Source organism: Pleurodeles waltl, chromosome 8 (genome assembly GCF_031143425.1).
Source record: "Pleurodeles waltl isolate 20211129_DDA chromosome 8, aPleWal1.hap1.20221129, whole genome shotgun sequence".
Classification (NCBI taxonomy): domain Eukaryota; kingdom Metazoa; phylum Chordata; class Amphibia; order Caudata; family Salamandridae; genus Pleurodeles; species Pleurodeles waltl.
The window spans coordinates 882,265,476-882,283,833 of NC_090447.1; the positions used below are offsets into that span (position 1 = coordinate 882,265,476).

The window sequence follows — 18,358 nt, forward strand, 5'->3', positions numbered from 1 at the left end:
TAGCACTTTTGTGCAGATCTTAATTAAAATGATTGGATAAAGGCGTGGTGCTAGACAGGGAATTAGAAACAGTCAGTGGTCAATATTGTTACCGCAGATGACACCAACATGTGAAAAAGTAAGTTTATTTGCAACAATAGCTACCCAGCAACACAACCTTTATAAATTTACAGGACTGAATTACTGTCAGTCAGGGATGAATTGCTCAGCAGAACAGTTAATTCTATGTGAAAGAATGCACTCTTTAGCTCCATTCACAAGGGACTACTAGAGTAAAAGTTATTGTCACCAGTGAAAGTTAACAAAGGACCACAGTGAAGGTGGGAGAATGAAAGGGCCACACCAGACTACGAAAGGTAAGTATGCAAAACTCTAGGTATGGGTCATCTCAAGTAAGGTATCTTCCTTAACTTTTCATACTTTAATAATAAAAAATAAAATGTGGAATACAGAAACAGATTAAAGTAACAGAAGAGATTTTGTAGTATCTCACCCAGAACTGGTCTCTGGACTAAATGCCCAGGCAGTAGTAACAGGTGACAGTATGCCAATACTTTCACGTCAAAGCCTAGCAGATGTTGGTTAGGAGGTTCTGGTAGAATTAGCTTATGACTGCTTAACCAAGGTTGGAATACAGTCCTACCCAAGCACAAATTTATAAATCAATGTCCTGTTTGAACAGGTGTCTTATGCTCCAACATCACTCCCTAAGACACCTTCACTATCACCACAGGTAGAAGAGAAGTTCCCTAGCCGCTAGACCTGCAGTCCTTGGAACTGGGCTTGAAACATGGCCTAGTCACAACATTTCCTTGTGGCTGTTGAAAATATATATATATATATATTTTTTTTAATGTGCAATAGTCTGGATCTCTTGTAGAGCAGTCCAATGCCTCTACTTTTGCCATTACCTTTCCCATTTCTCCACCTGTTTTACACTCTCCTCCAACTTCGTCCTTTCAGCCCTTCTGTCTTTTGCGTTACCTTCCACACATCACAATGTGCGAGTGATGAAGCAGAAGGTGTCCAAAAGGTGAGCTGGAAAATCCAGAAAACGGTCTCAAAATGTCTGTTTGGCGATCTTCGGAGTGGCTGGCTTGTTCAGTGACAGGCGACGGGGGAGTGTGGGGGGGGGTGGATGACACCTTTTCCCTGCTTAAGAGTGCTTTCTGGAGAGTGGAGAGTACATGGGTGTACTAGAAGAGGCACCTTATCTGGCCAGTGTAGGAAGTTGGCTCTGTATGTGCTATTTCAAAGTAAGGAATAGCATGCACAGAGTCCAAGGGTTCCCCTTAGAGGTAAAATAGTGGTAAAAATAGATAATACTAATGCTCTATTTTGTGGTAGTGTGGTCGAGCAGTAGGCTTATCCAAGGAGTAGTGTTAAGCATTTGTTGTACATACACAGACAATAAATGAGGTACACACACTCAGAGACAAATCCAGCCAATAGGTTTTTGAATAGAAAAATATCTTTTCTTAGTTTATTTTAAGAACCACAGGTTCAAATTCTACATGTAATATCTCATTCGAAAGGTATTGCAGGTAAGTACTTTAGGAACTTCAAATCATCAAAATTGCATGTATACTTTTCAAGTTATTCACAAATAGCTGTTTTAAAAGTGGACAGTGCAATTTTCACAGTTCCTAGGGGAGGTAAGTATTTGTTAGGTTAACCAGGTAAGTAAGACACTTACAGGGCTTAGTTCTTGGTCCAAGGTAGCCCACCGTTGGGGGTTCAGAGCAACCCCAAAGTCACCACACCAGCAGCTCAGGGCCGGTCAGGTGCAGAGTTCAAAGTGGTGCCCAAAACACATAGGCTAGAATGGAGAGAAGGGGGTGCCCCGGTTCCGGTCTGCTTGCAGGTAAGTACCCGCGTCTTCGGAGGGCAGACCAGGGGGGTTTTGTAGGGCACCGGGGGGGGACACAAGCCCACACAGAAATTTCACCCTCAGCAGCGCGGGGGCGGCCGGGTGCAGTGTAGAAACAAGCGTCGGGTTTGTAATGGAAGTCAATGGGAGATCTAGGGATCTCTTCAGCGCTGCAGGCAGGCAAGGGGGGGGTTCCTCTGGGAAACCTCCACTTGATCAAGGGAGAGGGACTCCTGGGGGTCACTCCTCCAGTGAAAGTCCGGTCCTTCAGGTCCTGGGGGCTGCGGGTGCAGGGTCTCTCCCAGGTGTCGGGACTTAGGATTCAAAGAGTCGCGGTCAGGGGAAGCCTCGGGATTCCCTCTGCAGGCGGCGCTGTGGGGGCTCAGGGGGGACAGGTTTTTGTACTCACAGTCTTAGAGTAGTCCTGGGGTCCCTCCTGAGGTGTTGGATCGCCACCAACCGAGTCGGGGTCGCCGGGTGCAGTGTTGCAAGTCTCACGCTTCTTGCGGGGAGCTTGCAGGGTTCTTTAAAGCTGCTGGAAACAAAGTTGCAGCTTTTCTTGGAGCAGGTCCGCTGTCCTCGGGAGTTTGTCTTTTCGAAGCAGGGGCAGTCCTCAGAGGATGTCGAGGTCGCTGGTCCCTTTGGAAGGCGTCGCTGGAGCAGGATCTTTGGAAGGCAGGAGACAGGCCGGTGAGTTTCTGGAGCCAAGGCAGTTGTCGTCTTCTGGTCTTCCTCTGCAGGGGTTTTCAGCTAGGCAGTCCTTCTTCTTGTAGTTGCAGGAATCTAATCTTCTAGGGTTCAGGGTAGCCCTTAAATACTAAATTTAAGGGCGTGTTTAGGTCTGGGGGGTTAGTAGCCAATGGCTACTAGCCCTGAGGGTGGGTACACCCTCTTTGTGCCTCCTCCCAAGGGGAGGGGGTCACAATCCTAACCCTATTGGGGGAATCCTCCATCTGCAAGATGGAGGATTTCTAAAAGTCAGAGTCACCTCAGCTCAGGACACCTTAGGGGCTGTCCTGACTGGCCAGTGACTCCTCCTTGTTGCTTTCTTTGTTCCCTCCAGCCTTGCCGCCAAAAGTGGGGGCCGTGGCCGGAGGGGGCGGGCAACTCCACTAAGCTGGAGTGCCCTGCTGGGCTGTGACAAAGGGGTGAGCCTTTGAGGCTCACCGCCAGGTGTTACAGCTCCTGCCTGGGGGAGGTGTTAGCATCTCCACCCAGTGCAGGCTTTGTTACTGGCCTCAGAGTGACAAAGGCACTCTCCCCATGGGGCCAGCAACATGTCTCTGGTGTGGCAGGCTGCTGGAACTAGTCAGCCTACACAGACAGTCGGTTAAGTTTCAGGGGGTACCTCTAAGGTGCCCTCTGTGGTGTATTTTACAATAAAATGTACACTGGCATCAGTGTGCATTTGTGCTGAGAAGTTTGATACCAAACTTCCCAGTTTTCAGTGTAGCCATTATGGTGCTGTGGAGTTCGTGTTTGACAGACTCCCAGACCATATACTCTTATGGCTACCCTGCACTTACAATGTCTAAGGTTTTGTTTAGACACTGTAGGGGTACCATGCTCATGCACTGGTACCCTCACCTATGGTATAGTGCACCCTGCCTTAGGGCTGTAAGGCCTGCTAGAGGGGTGGCTTACCTATACTGCATAGGCAGTGAGAGGCTGGCATGGCACCCTGAGGGGAGTGCCATGTCGACTTACTCGTTTTGTCCTCACTAGCACACACAAGCTGGCAAGCAGTGTGTCTGTGCTGAGTGAGAGGTCTCCAGGGTGGCATAAGACATGCTGCAGCCCTTAGAGACCTTCCTTGGCATCAGGGCCCTTGGTACTAGAATGAAAATGTCACTTACCCAGTGTACATCTGTTCGTGGCATCAGTCGCAGTAGATTCGCATGTTCTGCAATAGCTCGCCATCTGGTGTTGGGCCGGAGTGTTACAAGTTGTTTTTCTTCGAAGAAGTCTTTCGAGTCACGGGACCGAGTGACTCCTCCTTTTGTCTCCATTGCGCATGGGCGTCGACTCTATCCTCGATTGTTTTTCCCCGCAGAGGGTGAGGTAGGAGTTGAATTGTAGTAATAGTGCCCATGCAATGGAGTGACTAAGTATGCACGTATTTAAGGTTGAGATGATACATATATAAATAATTGAAGGTAACTTCCAAACTGCTACAGGCTCCCGGGGAGGCGGGTGGGCACATGCGAATCTACTGCGACTGATGCCACGAACAGATGTACACTGGGTAAGTGACATTTTCAGTTCGATGGCATCTGTCGCTGTAGATACGCATGTTCTGCATAGACTAGTAAGCAGTTATTTCCCCAAAAGCGGTGGATCAGCCTGTAGGAGTGGAAGTAGTTTGAAATAATGTCCTTAATACGGCTTGACCTACTGTGGCTTGTTGTGCGGATAACACGTCTACACAGTAGTGCTTGGTGAATGTGTGAGGCGTAGACCATGTGGCTGCCTTACATATTTCTTGCATTGGGATGTTTCCTAGAAAGGCCATGGTAGCACCTTTCTTTCTGGTTGAGTGTGCCCTTGGTGTAATGGGCAGCTGTCGTTTAGCTTTAAGGTAGCAGATTTGGATGCATTTAACTATCCATCTGGCTATACCTTGTTTTGAAATTGGGTTTCCTGCGTGAGGTTTTTGAAATGCAATAAAGAGTTGTTTAGTCTTTCTGATGTTTTTTGTTCTGTCAATGTAATACATCAATGCTCTTTTGACATCTAATGTATGTAGTGCCCTTTCAGCTACGGTATCTGGCTGTGGAAAGAACACTGGAAGTTCCACTGTTTGATTTAGATGGAACGGTGAAATAACCTTTGGCAAAAATTTAGGATTGGTCCTTAGGACGACTTTATTTTTGTGTAGTTGTATAAAAGGTTCCTGTATAGTAAACGCCTGAATCTCGCTTACTCTTCTCAGGGAAGTAATGGCGATGAGAAATGCCACCTTCCAGGTTAGGAACTGTATGTCGCAGGAGTGCATGGGTTCAAAAGGTGGACCCATAAGTCTAGTTAGGACAACATTTAGGTTCCATGAAGGAACAGGTGGTGTTCTTGGTGGTATAATTCTCCTAAGGCCCTCCATGAATGCTTTAATGACTGGTATTTTATATAGGGAAGTTGAATAGGTAGTCTGCAGGTATGCAGATATTGCTGCAAGGTGAATCTTAATGGAAGAGAAAGCTAGGTTAGATTTTTGTAAGTGAAGCAAGTAACCCACTACATGTTCTGGAGTTGTGTGTAATGGTTGTATTTGATTAATATGGCAGTAGCAAACAAACCTCTTCCATTTACTTGCATAGCAGTGCCTGGTGGATGGCCTTCTTGCTTGTTTTATGACTTCCATACATTCTTGGGTAAGTTGTAAGTGCCCGAATTCTAGGATTTCAGGAGCCAGATTGCTAGATTGAGCGATGCTGGATCTGGGTGTCTGATCTTTTGGTTGTGCTGTGTCAACAGATCTGGCCTGTTGGGCAATTTGATGCAGGGTACCACTGATAGGTCTAGCAGCGTTGTGTACCAGGGTTGCCTTGCCCAAGTTGGTGCTATCAATATGAGTTTGAGTTTGCTTTGACTGAGTTTGTTTACCAGGTAAGGAAGGAGAGGGAGAGGAGGAAAAGCGTAAGCAAATATCCCTGACCAGTTCATCCATAGGGCATTGCCTTGGGATTGTTTGTGTGGGTACCTGGATGCGAAGTTTTGGCATTTTGCGTTCTCCCTTGTTGCAAACAAGTCTATCTGAGGTGTTCCCCAGAGTTTGAAATAAGTGTTCAGAATTTGGGGGTGAATTTCCCATTCGTGGACCTGTTGGTGATCTCGAGAGAGATTGTCTGCGAGTTGATTTTGTATCCCTGGTATAAACTGTGCAATTAGGCGAATTTGGTTGTGAATTGCCCAATGCCAAATTTTTTGTGCTAGCAGGCTTAACTGCGTGGAGTGCGTCCCTCCCTGCTTGTTTAGATAATACATTGTTGTCATGTTGTCTGTTTTGACGAGAATGTATTTGTGAACTATTATTGGTTGGAAAGCTTTTAGTGCTTGAAAAACTGCTAGAAGTTCTAGGTGATTGATATGCAATTTTGTTTGATGTACGTTCCATTGTCCTTGTATGCTGTGTTGACCGAGGTGTGCTCCCCACCCTGTCATGGAAGCATCTGTTATTACGTATTGTGGCACTGGGTCTTGGAAAGGCCGCCCTTTGTTTAAATTTATGTTGTTCCACCACAGAAGCGAGAGGTAAGTTTGGCGGTCTATTAACACCAGATCTAGAAGGTGACCCTGTGCTTGAGACCACTGTGATGCTAGGCATTGTTGTAAGGGCCTCATGTGCAGTCTTGCGTTTGGGACAATGGCTATGCATGATGACATCATGCCTAGGAGTTGTAATACCATCTTTGCCTGTATCTTTTGTGTTGGATACATGCGTTGTATGATGGTGTTGAAATTTTGAATTCTTTGTGGACTTGGAGTGGCTACTCCTTTTGATGTGTCTATTATGGCTCCCAGGTATTGTTGTACCTTGCGTGGCAGAATTTTGGATTTTGTGAAATTGACGGTGAACCCGAGTTTGAAGAGGGTTTGTATGATCTGATTTGTGTGATTTGAGCACTGTATGAACGAATGGGCCTTGATTAGCCAGTCGTCCAAATATGGGAACACATGTATTTGCTGCCTTCTTATGTGTGCAGCGACTACCGCTAGACATTTGGTAAAGACTCTTGGTGCGGTTGTTAATCCGAAAGGCAGTACCTTGAATTGGTAATGTATTCCTTTGAATACAAACCTTAGGTATTTCCTGTGCGATGGGTGTATTGGTATATGGAAATAAGCATCCTTGAGGTCTAAAGTTGCCATGTAGTCGTGTAGTTTTAGCAATGGCAATACTTCTTGTAGTGTGACCATGTGGAAGTGGTCTGATTTGATGAAAGTGTTCACTACTCTGAGGTCTAGGATTGGTCTGAGCGTTTCGTCCTTCTTTGGTATCAGAAAGTACAGTGAGTAAACTCCTGTGTTTATTTGTGTGTTTGGCACTAATTCGATTGCATTCTTTTGCAATAGTGCCTGCACTTCTATCTCCAGGAGATTGGAATGGTGTGTTGTTAAATTTTGTGCTTTTGGTGGTATGTTTGGAGGGAATTGTAGAAATTCTATGCAATAACCATGTTGGATAATTGCTAGAACCCAAGTGTCTGTAGTGATTTCCTCCCATGCTTTGTAATAATGACATATTCTTCCCCCCACTGGTGTTGTGTGGAGGGGGTGAGTGACATGTGAGTCATTGTTTAGTAGTAGGGGTTTTGGGGCTTTGAAATCTTCCTCTATTTCTAGGGAATTGCCCTCCTCTATATTGGCCCCGAAAACCTCCTCTATACTGTCCCTGGTAAGTGGACGGTGTTGCTTGTGAGGTGCTGGCTTGTGTGCTTTGACCCCGAAACCCCCCTCGAAAGGGCGTTTTACGGAATGTGCCGTAATTCCCTCTGCTTTGCGGGGAGTAGAGTGCGCCCATGGCTTTGGCAGTGTCCGTATCTTTTTTGAGTTTCTCAATCGCTGTGTCCACTTCTGGACCGAACAGTTCTTTTTCATTAAAAGGCATATTGAGAACTGCTTGTTGAATCTCTGGTTTAAATCCAGACGTTCGGAGCCATGCATGCCGTCTGATGGTTACAGATGTATTAATTGTCCGTGCAGCTGTATCTGCAGCGTCCATGGAGGAACGTATCTGGTTGTTGGAGATGGTCTGTCCCTCCTCAACCACTTGTTTCGCCCTATTTTGGAAGTCCTTGGGCAGATGTTGAATGAGATGTTGCATCTCGTCCCAGTGGGCTCTGTCATAGCGCGCAAGTAGTGCCTGGGAGTTCGCGATGCGCCACTGGTTTGCAGCTTGTGCTGCGACTCTTTTACCAGCTGCATCAAACTTGCGGCTTTCTTTATCTGGGGGTGGTGCATCTCCAGATGTGTGAGAGTTGGCCCTTTTCCTAGCTGCTCCTACAACAACAGAGTCTGGTGGCAGCTGTGTAGTGATGAAAACCGGGTCCGTAGGAGGCGGCTTATACTTCTTTTCCACCCTTGGTGTGATTGCCCTACTTTTGACCGGCTCCTTGAATATGTCTTTTGCGTGCCGGAGCATACCAGGGAGCATAGGCAGGCTTTGGTAGGAGCTGTGGGTGGAGGAGAGTGTGTTGAACAAGAAATCATCCTCGACCTGTTCTGAGTGGAGGCTTACGTTATGAAATTGTGCTGCTCTAGCCACCACCTGAGAGTACGCGGTGCTGTCTTCTGGTGGAGATGGCTTTGTAGGGTAGGCCTCCGGGCTGTTATCTGACACTGGGGCGTCGTATAGGTCCCATGCGTCCTGATCTTGGTCACCCTGGCTCATGGTGGTGTGAGCTGGGGAGTGAGATGGAGTTTGTGCTGGTGAAACGTTAATCACGGGCGGAGGAGAGGGTGGTGGTGTAATTCTTTTAACCACTTTTGGTTGTGGTGCTTGTTCCGTCTGGAACTCCAACCTTCTCTTTCTCCTAATGGGGGGAAGGGTGCTTATTTTTCCTGTCCCCTGCTGAATGAAGATACGCTTTTGCGTATGGTCTACATCAGTTGCTTGTAGCTCTTCCTCAAACCTATGCTTTTGCATTTGAGAGGTTAGCGAGTGCTCTTCTGTATAAGAGCCTGAAGCTGGGTCTTTTGCAGTTTGTTTCGGCGTCGAAACTTTGTCTGCGTGTTTTTTCGGCTCCGAGGTGACTTTTTTCCTTTTCGGGGCCGAAACCTCTCGGCGTCGATCTGTGTCGGTGCCGCTGTCTCGGCGTCGAGCCGTGTCCACACCGGCATCTCGGTGTCGAGGCTTGTCTCCAGCACTTTCTCGGTCCCGAGAAGGCTGCGTGCCGGTGTCTCGACCGGAGTCGGACGATCTCGGCACTGTTTTGGCCTTTTTCGGTGCCGACGGTCGGTCACCGAATTTATGGGTGGAGCCATGGCCTGGTGGCAGTGGCGTCCCCTGGGCCTTGTAAATGTTTCTTTGTGTGGTTTTCGACGTCTTACTCACGGTTTGTGTGTCGTCGAATCCTTCGGAGTCTGAGTCTTGGATCGAGAAGGTACCTTCTTCTTCCTGTTCCTCGAACTCCCGTTGGGCTGTCGGTGCGGACGCCATTTGAAGTCTTCTGGCTCGACGGTCTCGGAGTGTTTTTCGGGACCGGAACGCACGACAGGCCTCGCAGGTGTCTTCGCTGTGCTCAGGTGACAGGCACAGGTTGCAGACCAAGTGTTGGTCTGTGTAGGGGTATTTATTGTGGCATTTGGGGCAGAAACGAAACGGGGTCCGTTCCATCGGCGTTCTTCAGCACGCGGTCGGGCCGACCAGGCCCCGACGGAGGATCGAAAAAACTACCCCGAAGGGCACCGGAGCTCTTCGATCTTCGATGCGGTGTTGAATGTAAGTACGCCGATCCCGAACGCAACAATACCGACGAAAATCTTCCGAAATTAGCTAATTTTCCGTTCCGAAACTCGGACCGACAGGAACACGTCCGAACCCGATGGCGGAAAAAAAACAATCGAGGATAGAGTCGACGCCCATGCGCAATGGAGACAAAAGGAGGAGTCACTCGGTCCCGTGACTCGAAAGACTTCTTCGAAGAAAAACAACTTGTAACACTCCGGCCCAACACCAGATGGCGAGCTATTGCAGAACATGCGTATCTACAGCGACAGATGCCATCGAACGTACCAGTTACAAGGGACTTATCTGGATGCCAGGGTCTGCCAATTGTGGATACAAAAGTACAGGTTAGGGAAAGAACACTGGTGCTGGGGCCTGGTTAGCAGGCCTCAGCACACTTTCAATTGTAAACATAGCATCAGCAAAGGCAAAAAGTCAGGGGGCAACCATGCCAAGGAGGCATTTCCTTACAGCCAGCTTGTAAAGTGTTATCTCCACCCTCAAAAGGTCTAGCTTCACTATTTCGATTTAGGATTTATATAGCGCAACTGTCACTCCAAAGGGAGCAGATGCGGATCAAGATAGAAAGTCTGCTTAAAGAGGAACTCATCAGCAGGCTACCGGTTTACAAGATGAGAGAATAGCAAAGTGTCTCAAAGATCCATATTTAAGCTGCTTTTGAAAAATAGATCCAACGTTTATAAACCTTAGATGTTTAGGCAAGGAGTTCCAGGCTTTCGCACCTAGGACAGGAAGAGAGTTACCACCTATACAGGGAGTGCAGAATTATTATGCAAATGAGTATTTTGACCACATCATCCTCTTTATGCATGTTGTCTTACTCCAAGCTGTATAGGCTCGAAAGCCTACTACCAATTAAGCATATTAGGTGATGTGCATCTCTGTAATGAGAAGGGGTGTGGTCTGACATCAACACCCTATATCAGGTGTGCATAATTATTAGGCAACTTCCTTTCCTTTGGCAAAATGGGTCAAAAGAAGGACTTGACAGGCTCCGAAAAGTCAAAAATAGTGAGATATCTTGCAGAGGGATGCAGCACTCTTAAAATTGCAAAGCTTCTGAAGCGTGATCATCGAACAATCAAGCGTTTCATTCAAAATAGTCAACAGGGTCGCAAGAAGCGTGTGGAAAAGCCAAGGCGCAAAATAACTGCCCATGAACTGAGAAAAGTCAAGCGTGCAGCTGCCACGATGCCACTTGCCACCAGTTTGGCCATATTTCAGAGCTGCAACATCACTGGAGTGCCCAAAAGCACAAGGTGTGCAATACTCAGAGACATGGCCAAGGTAAGAAAGGCTGAAAGACGACCACCACTGAACAAGACACACAAGCTGAAACGTCAAGACTGGGCCAAGAAATATCTCAAGACTGATTTTTCTAAGGTTTTATGGACTGATGAAATGAGTGAGTCTTGATGGGCCAGATGGATGGGCCCGTGGCTGGATTGGTAAAGGGCAGAGAGCTCCAGTCCGACTCAGACGCCAGCAAGGTGGAGGTGGAGTACTGGTTTGGGCTGGTATCATCAAAGATGAGCTTGTGGGGCCTTTTCGGGTTGAGGATGGAGTCAAGCTCAACTCCCAGTCCTACTGCCAGTTCCTGGAAGACACCTTCTTCAAGCAGTGGTACAGGAAGAAGTCTGCATCCTTCAAGAAAATGAAAATGTCACTTACCCAGTGTACATCTGTTCGTGGCATCAGTCGCAGTAGATTCGCATGCAGGACAATGCTCCATCACACGCGTCCAAGTACTCCACAGCGTGGCTGGCAAGAAAGGGTATAAAAGAAGGAAATCTAATGACATGGCCTCCTTGTTCACCTGATCTGAACCCCATTGAGAACCTGTGGTCCATCATCAAATGTGAGATTTACAAGGAGGGAAAACAGTACACCTCTCTGAACAGTGTCTGGGAGGCTGTGGTTGCTGCTGCACGCAATGTTGATGGTGAACAGATCAAAACACTGACAGAATCCATGGATGGCAGGCTTTTGAGTGTCCTTGCAAAGAAAGGTGGCTATATTGGTCACTGATTTTTTTTTGTTTTGTTTTTGAATGTCAGAAATGTATATTTGTGAATGTTGAGATGTTATATTGGTTTCACTGGTAATAATAAATAATTGAAATGGGTATATATTTTTTTTTGTTGAGTTGCCTAATAATTATGCACAGTAATAGTCACCTGCACACACAGATATCCCCCTAACATAGCTAAAACTAAAAACAAACTAAAAACTACTTCCAAAAATATTCAGCTTTGATATTAATGAGTTTTTTGGGTTCATTGAGAACATGGTTGTTGTTCAATAATAAAATTAATCCTCAAAAATACAACTTGCCTAATAATTCTGCACTCCCTGTAGTTTTCAACCTGCAAAATGCTGGTTTAAACAGGTTGGCCTGGGAGGACCTCAAATTTCTGATGGTCTCATGATGGGTGAACCTAGGTATAAGACATTTAGGACCAGTCGCTGTGAAAGTTCTCTAATGGACCAGCAATCAATGCAGGGTTTTTAGGGCTGCAGAGGGTAATACCCTAGTAGGTAATTTAAGAACTGTTCTAGCAGCTCCTGTTGTCTGACGTGGATACACGTTTTGGGAGAGATACTTGAAAGGGCAAAAGTGTAAGGGCTTGAAAGCAGGCCCCATGAGTCTAGTGGGGGACTATATTGAGATTCCACACGGGCCGGGGAACAACCCTTTTGACACCCCTTCATTAAGGCATCAACAACTGGTATCCAGACAAGGGAGGATCGTTCCCTGTTTTGCATGTAAGTTGCTATGGCTGCTAAGTGAGCTGCATGGAAGTATAGGCTAACCTGGACATCTTCACATTAGTAAATAGCATCGGATACCCTGAACCACAACAGGTTTTAGGGTGTCCAAGTGCTTAAGAATGTAGCTGTAAAGAAATGGCTCCCTGTTGCAGTTACCCCCCACTTTTTGCCTGATACTGATGCTGACTTGACTGAGAAGTGTGCTGGGACCCTGCTAACCAGGCCCCAGCACCAGTGTTCTTTCCCTAAACTGTACCTTTGTCTCCACAACTGGCACAACCCTGGCACCCAGGTAAGACCCTTGCAACTGGTACCCCTGGTACCAAGGGCCCTGATGCCAGTTATGCCACCCCGAGGACCCCTCACTCAGCACATACACACTGCTTGACAGCTTGTGTGTGCTGGTGGGGAGAAAATGACTAAGTCGACATGGCACTCCCCTCAGAGTGCCATGCCAACCTCACACTGCCTGTGGCATAGGTAAGTCACCCCTCTAGCAGGCCTTACAGCCCTAAGGCAGGGTGGACTATACCACAGGTGAGGGCAAAGGTGCATGAGCATTATGCCCCTACAGTGTCTAAGCAAAACCTTAGACATTGTAAGTGCAGGGTAGCCATAAGATTATATGGTCTGGGAGTCTGTCAAACACGAACTCCACAGCACCAGAATGGCTACACTGAAAACTGGGAAGTTTGGTATCAAACTTCTCAGCACCATAAATGCCGACTGATGCCAGTGTGCACTTTATTGTACAAAATACACCCAGAGGGCATCTTAGAGATGCCCCCTGAAAACCTACCCGACATCCAGTGTGGGCTCACTAGTTTTTGCCAGCCTGCCACACACCAGACATGTTGCTGGCCACATGGGGAGAGTGCCTTTGTCACTCTGTGGCCAGAAACAAAGCCTGTACTGGGTGGAGGTGCTTCTCACCTCCCCCAGCAGGAACTGTAACAGCTGGCGGTGAGCCTCAAAGGCTCACCCCCTTTGTTACAGCACCACAGGACATCCCAACTAGTGGAGATGCCCGCCCCTCCGGCCTCTGCCCCCACTTTTGGCGGCAAGGCTGGAGGAGATAATGAGGAAAACAAGGAAGAGTCACTCCCTAGTCAGGACAGCCCCTAAGGTGTCCTGAGCTGAGGTGACTCTTACTTTTAGAAATCCTCCATCTTGCAGATGGAGGATTCCCCCAATAGGATTAGGGATGTGCCCCCCCCCTCCCCACAGGGAGGAGGCACAAAGAGGGTGTAGCCACCCTCAGGGCCAGCAGCCATGGGCTACTGCCCTCCCAGACCTAAACACACCCCTAAAATTGAATATTTAAGGGCCCCCCATAACTGAGGAAGATAGATTCCTGCAACCTAAAGAAGAAGGACTGCTGACCTGAAGCCCTGCAGTGAAGACAGAGACGACAACTAATTTGGCCCCATCCCCACCAGCCAGTCTCCCTACTTAGGAGAAAACCGCAACACCGACGCATCCAACAGGGACCAGTGACCTCTGAAGCCTCAGAGGACTACCCTGCATCTAAAGGACCAAGAAGCTCCCGAGAACAGCATCCCTGTTCAAGAAACTGCAACTTTTGGAAACAAAGAAGCAACTTTTAAAGACCACATGTTTCCCGCCAGAAGTGTGAGACTTTCCACTCTGCACCCAACGCCCTGGCTCGACCTGTGGAAAACTAACTACTGGGAGGACTTCCCGGCGACTGCGAGTCTGAGTAGCCAGAGTTGACCCTCCTGAGTCCCCACAGCGACGCCTGCAGAGGAAATCCAGAGGCTCCCCCTGACCGCAACTGCCTGCTTCAAGGAACCAGACGCCTGGAAACTACCCTGCACCCGCAGCCACCAGGACCTGAAGGAACCAAACTCCAGTGCAGGAGCAACCCCCAGGCAACACTCTGCCTAGCCCAGGTGGTGGCTACCCAGAGGAGCCTGTACCTGCCTGCATCGTTGAAGAAACCCCCGGGTCTCGCCATTGATTCCTACTGAAAACCCGACACCTGTTTGCATTCTGCACCCGGCCGCCCATGTGCCGCTGAGGGTGTACTTTCTGTGCCTGCTTGTGTCCCCCCCCCCCCCCCCCTCCCAAAAAATGTCCGACAAAACCCTCCTGGTCTGCCCTCCGAAGACGCGGGTACTTACCTGCTGGCAGTCTGGAACCGGGGCACCCCTATTTCCATTGAAGCCTGTGTGTTTTTGGGCACCGTTTTGACCTCTGCACCTGACCGGCCCTGGGCTGCTGGTGTGTTAACTTTGGGGTTGCCTTGAACACCCAACGGTGGGCTACCTTGGACCCAACTTTAAACCCTGTAAGGGTTTTACTTACCTGTGAGCTTAACATTTACTTACCTCCCCCAGGAACTGTTGATTTTTGCACTGTGTCCACTTTGAAAATAGCTTGCCATTTTTGTCAAAACTGTACATGCTACTGTGATCATTCAAAGATCCTAGAATACCTGAGTGAAATACCTTTCATTTAAAGTATTGTTTGTAAATCTTGAACCGGTGTTTCTTAAAATAAACTAAGAAAATATATTTTTCTATATAAAAACCAATTTGCCTGAATTTGTCTGAGTGTGCGTTCCTCATTTATTGCCTGTGTGTGTACAACAAATGCTTAACACTACCCTCTGATAAGCCTACTGCTCGACAACACTACCACAACATAGAGCATTAGAATTCTCTTATTGCCACTATCTTACCTCTAAGGGGAACCCTTGGACTCTGTGCACAGTATCTCTTACTTTGAAATAGTATATACAGAGCCAACATCCTACAATTAGTCTTGGAAAAAACAGTAGTGCAATTTGAGCTGGCACTGATAAATGGGTGCCTTTGTGGAAGACGTGCATTTCCACCTTGAACATGTCTGCACGTTGTGTGACCTCACTAAGTATGCGTCATCAGGAGCTACTGAACCATCTGAATATTTACCAATGTCTGGATCTCTCCCCCCCCCCACCCCATTTCACAAACCCCCACCTCCAAGCCCCGCTCCCCACCTCCAAGCCCCCCCCCCCCTCCAATTCCCCACCTCCAAGCCCTGCCCCCCCCAACCCCCCCAAATCCCCACCTCCAAGCCCCGCCCCCCCAACCCCCACCTCCAAGCCCTACCCCCCCAATCCCCACCTCCAAGCCCCGCTCCCCAACCCCCCTCCAAATCCCCACCTCCAAGCCCCGCTCCCCAACCCCCCTCCAAATCCCCACCTCCAAGCCCCGCCCCCAACCCCCCCTCCAAATCCCCACCTCCAAGCCCTGCCCCCCCAACCCCCCCTCCAAACCCCCACCTCCAAGCCCTGCCCCCCCAAACCCCCACCTCCAAGCCCTGCCCCCCCAACCCCCGCCAACTGCCCACCCAACCCCCAAGCCCTGCCCCCCCAACCCCACGCCAACTGCCCCCCCAACCCCTGCCCCCAACCCCCTCCAAATCCCACCCCCCCAACCCCCCTCCAAATCCCCACCTCCAAGCCCTGCCCCCCCAACCCCCCCTCCAAGCCCTGCCCCCCAACCCCCTCCAAATCCCAACCTCCAAGCCCTGCCCCCCCCAACCCCTGCTCCCCCAACCCCCCCCTCCAAATCCCCACCTCCAAGCCCTGCCCCCCCAACCCCTCTCCCCCCAAACCCCCCTCCAAATCACCACCTCCAAGCCCTGTCCCCCAACCCCCCTCCAACTGCCCCCCCAACCCCTGCCCCCCAACCCCCCCAACCCCAACCCCCCCTCCAACTGCCCCCCCAACCCCCTCCAACTCCCCACCTCCAAGCCCTGCCCCCCAACCCCCTTCCAAATCCCCACCCCCCCAACCCCCCTTCCAAATCTCCAACCCCCCTTCCAAATCCCCACCCCCAGCCCCCCTTCCATATCCCACCCCAACCCCCCCTTACATATGCCACCCCAACCCCCCTTACATATCCCAACCTCCAAGCCTGCCCCCCAACCCCCTTCCAAATCCCAACCCCCCAACCCACCTCCCCCTCCAAATTCCCACATCCAAGCCCTGCCCCCCCAGCCCCATCCAAACACCCCAACCTCCAAGCCCTGCCCCCAAGCCCCCCTCCCAACCCCCCCCCCCAAACACCCCTTCCAAACACAGACTGCCCTCAGTGCCAAGATATTCAACCTTTCATACACTATTGTGCTCAGTTAGCACCTGTGGACAGGTCTGTGCCTGCTCCGAGTGTTTTGGTTGGTGCAGACAGGTGCCAGGAGTCAGTGGTAAGCCAGAGTATCAAATGGCTGTATGCCCAAACCCCTACAGAGCAGTGCACTGCCTTCAATCTAGGCCTTGTGGGAGGCCTAATGTATGAGTCTACTTCGCCATGCTCACACTCTGCACAGAGGTCTTCACTCAAGGTCTAGAAAGCATGGAGTCACTGGGAGCTTGCTGGTCTTCATGCCCCAAGTTGGAGCCAAAGGAGAAACTAGCCTCTGGGTTAGGTGGTGGTTGGGGAGCATCGGGCCTGAAAAGACAGCTTTGAGACATTGGGGAAAGGTTGTCTCCATAAGTCAGGAGTGTTGAGGGTAGCTGGTCTTTGCATCCTGTGGTATCCACTGCCATTCCTCCCAACATTTAACAGGGTTTTTCCTCCCAAGCGGAAAGTAAGGCAGGCCTTTTATGCAGTGTTGTAGCCAAAAGACCAAGGTTACACAACTAGTCGGTCCAGGGGAACTTTGCTTAACAGACAGTTTTGAAAGGATGTCTTCCATCACCATGGGCAAATTCTACACTGGAAAGTCGTGCATCAAAGATTAGCCTTGTGGTGTAGGAGTTAACAGATCAGTCACCAGAAAATATCAGTTGAAGGAAAGGCAATAAAAGGAGATTCCAAGTATCAAAGTAGAAGAATAGACCATTTGGCTAGAAATGAAGCACAGAAAACCCTTTGAGCCTGGAAACGCATGTCCGAACTAAATTGTTTATTTCTCCCCCCGCCCCCCTTAACTCACAAGAAAGAACCACCTAAGTGTTGCAAAACTAAGTGATTCTTTTTTATTACAATACTAACTACTAGACTAGCATTAGTGTATCTCCCTCTGGAGATATCTACACAGTATATACACAAAACAATCAGCAGACATAGCATAAAATGTACAGGGGGGAGGGGTCGCAAACCATATACTAAGTAAGATAAATGCAAAATGGTGAACCCAATCAAGGCAAGTATAGTAGCTAGGAAAGGATAAAAACCTAAGAACAGCAAGTGTCCCTAGCGACCAGGTGCAGAGGAGTTACCTACCCAGTCGTCCCATAGGCTGCCACAGGGAAGTAGTGGACAGGAACCTTCCCAGCAGAGCCAGAGGAAACCAGCAGGAAAGTGGAAGGTTTAACAATGCACTATGCACATTGCCAAAAAGAGGAGTCACTACCTCATGAATCAGACTTTTCTAACAAAAACAACTTGCAGCCTTCCAGACCAAACATTAGATGGAGGAAGTATGCGGAGCATGTGTATTTACAGCCACACAACACATGCCATCAAACCTTGAATTTCACCCCTTTACAACTGCCAAACCTCCGGTAACCTTTCATGTCTATCTACAACAGTTGTCACCAGAGACAACCCGCTCACCCCTACTAGGAAGGTTTAAGCACTCCCAAGAACAGTTGAACAAAGAGAAGTGCTAGTGGCAGGTGTGACTTTCTCCAGCAGGAGGACTGATAGCCTCTGAAGCTGGCCAATGTGTGGCCACTGCCTAACACCTCAGAAGCAGGAGGCTGGACTCAATAAGGTAACTCTCTCTGAACCTAAGTGGTCCCCTGTGACCACCCAGTAACCTGTATGTGCCTGGTTCTAGCCAGGTGGCTACAAACTGTAACTGTTAACCAAGATTTATTGCATTTTTTTTTTCTTTTTTTAAAGAATTTACTTTTCTTTGAAAAATCATACCTCCAGTTTCCTCAACTTTGTTGCTGAGGGTATACTTTAAAATAAAGTATTTTTTCAAATAAATTATGGTCACATTTTTAGTGTCTTAACTGCTCTGGTACATCTAAATGCTTTACACTTGTTCCTTTGATTAAGCCTGACTGACTTTTTGCCTTTGCTGACGCCAAGTTATGATTTGAAAGTGTGCGGAGGCCTGCTAACCAGGCCCCAGCACCAGTGTTCTTTCCCTAAACCTGTACCTTTGTTTCCACAATTAGCACACCCTGGCACCCAGGTAAGTCCCTTGTAACTGGTACCAAGGGCCCGGATGCCAGGGAAGGTCTCTAAGGGCTGCAGCATGTCTTATGCCACCCTGGAGACCCC

General features: G+C 48.7%; 1 protein-coding gene across 1 annotated transcript in view; it reads right to left on the reverse strand.

The window, feature by feature from the left end:
- Positions 1 to 18,358, reverse strand: part of IPO5 (importin 5) — a 531,657-nt gene that overhangs the window by 205,316 nt on the left and 307,983 nt on the right. The window lies entirely within an intron of this gene.